We start from the raw sequence: 2,305 nt of genomic DNA on the forward strand, positions 1-2,305 counted from the left end.
AAGATGACCCTTGGGCTCCAGTAACCCAAGGGAAAAAAAGGCTAGGTGGCGAATGGTAAAACCAAGGTTGGGCATTGCTGGAAAAGATTTAATCAAGGCGAACTATCAAGGGGTTCCCATTATAACCCAACCGTGTAAGGAATGCAAAATCCGGGAACATAACACCGATATGACGGAAACTAGGGCGGCAAGAGTGGAACAAAACACTAGGCGAGAGGCCGAGCCTTCCACCCTTTACCAAGTATATAGATGCATTAAGATAACATGGCAATATAATGATATCCCAACAAGTAAATAAATGTTCCAACAAGGAACGGCCTCCAATCTTCACCTGCAGCTAGCAACGCTATAGGAGGGGCTGAGCAAAGCGGTAACATAGCCAATCAACGGTTTGCTAGGACAATGGTGGGTTAGAGGTTCGACATGGAAATTTGGGAGGCTAGCAAGCAAGTGGTAGGCATCGTAGCAATGGCATAGCAAAAGAGCGAGCAAACTAGCATAGCAAAGATAGTAGTGATTTCGAGGGTATGATCATCTTGCCTGCACATTTGTCAGAGTTGACTGGATCCTCAAGAGCAAACTCAACGGGCTCCTCGTTAGTGAACTCGTCTCCCGACTCTACCCAACAAGACAAACAAGCAACAAGGATACAATCAACCACGTGCAAGACCAAGCAATATGATGAAATGATGATATGCTATGCGGGATGCGATGCGGGATGCAAAAATGCAAGATATGATAGTAAATGCATGAACCTGGCATCAACTTGGAATTCCAAGGGTGCCACTGGAAAGATGAGATGAAATCGCTTGAAAACGATATAAAGAACGCCGGAATCGGAGTTACGGTTTGGAAATGGCAAGCGATTCAAATGTGACACCAGTCTGCGATTTACAGCAAGTAGGCATCTAAATGCAACAAGATGAACATGCTACAGCACCCAAAATGGCATCAAAATACATGGCATGGATGCACACAAGATGCTTAACAAAATTCTAGCACTGAGCTACGGCCAAATCATCCATTAGGAGGTTCAAACAAGCATGGCAAAAACGCAAATGGTAAAACAGATCTCAGACTTAGTGAAATTAACACTTGTCTAGAATTTCAGATCATATAGCCCTCTTCGGAGCAACAAAACAACATGCTACAGGACCTGAACATGTCAAAGAAAGACATGGCATGGAGCTACTCAACAATCTTAACAAAAGTCCCTTAGTGACCTTGAGCCAAAAGGGATCACAAAATATACTAACAAGCACACGAACATAGCAAAAACATAATCAGTTTTCAGACTTAGTAAAAACTGGGACATGCTGAAACATAACTCATGAAGGCATGTTTACGAGCTCGATGCACTCACTACGGTGCAAGTCATGGCAAGACAAGCATACACCCATTAAGAAGAAACAAAACACAAGCTAGACATGGCAAGAACAATAGCATAGCATGCACGGATCAATTACAATAACATCGGCAAAATCGCAAACAAGTTGACGATCTGCCCAGATTCACAACGAAGCAAAAGTAGAGCTCGATTGACTCAAGCTAGGTTGCTCCATAATTTCAAATGAAGACATGGATAGATAGAGCATGACAAGGTTAACAAAACTTCCTTACTGATCATCCTCAAAAGAGGCACGGATCACTAGGAAACAACAAGAACATATGGCATCGTGAGATAAACAATCCCAGACTTAGAGAAAACTACTAAGTCCCTGAAAACAGATTTACCGGGTGCCTCACTTTGCAAGCTTGCACAAGTCACCACACACATCACAAAAATTCATGGGTTGCACCTCTAGAAAGATAACAAAATTCTTAACAAAACATCTATAGGACTCATGGGCATATCATGCACACAATAATCATGACAAAAATGACAAAAGTCTAAGATGAACTAGCAGATCTGACAATTAACTCACAAAGCCTCCTTCTAACAGCATTTCGGGCATCAAGATGCACTCAAATGAAAATGATGCAATGGAATGAAATGATGTACTCATCGAGACGAACATTTTGATACACTATATGTCCAAATCGGAGCTACGGATGCGGAGATATCACAGGTCAAAGTATGCATAAAAATTAGGGTTCGGGGGACAAAAGTCAACCGGGGGATCCTTAGATCCAGATCTGGACGGCGCGGAAATCGAGGTCGCCGGATTTCCTGTTCACCGCCGGAGAAGTGGAGGCGGCCGGCGAGGTCGGGGTGGGATCCGGCCGGAGAAGTGGAGGCGGTGGCCGGAGCTCGGGGAACGAGGCGGCGGCGGCGGCGGTGGGCGTCCGGGGCGGCGGCGGCCGA

Source organism: Triticum aestivum, chromosome 1A, assembly GCF_018294505.1.
Source record: "Triticum aestivum cultivar Chinese Spring chromosome 1A, IWGSC CS RefSeq v2.1, whole genome shotgun sequence".
In the NCBI taxonomy this organism is placed as follows: domain Eukaryota; kingdom Viridiplantae; phylum Streptophyta; class Magnoliopsida; order Poales; family Poaceae; genus Triticum; species Triticum aestivum.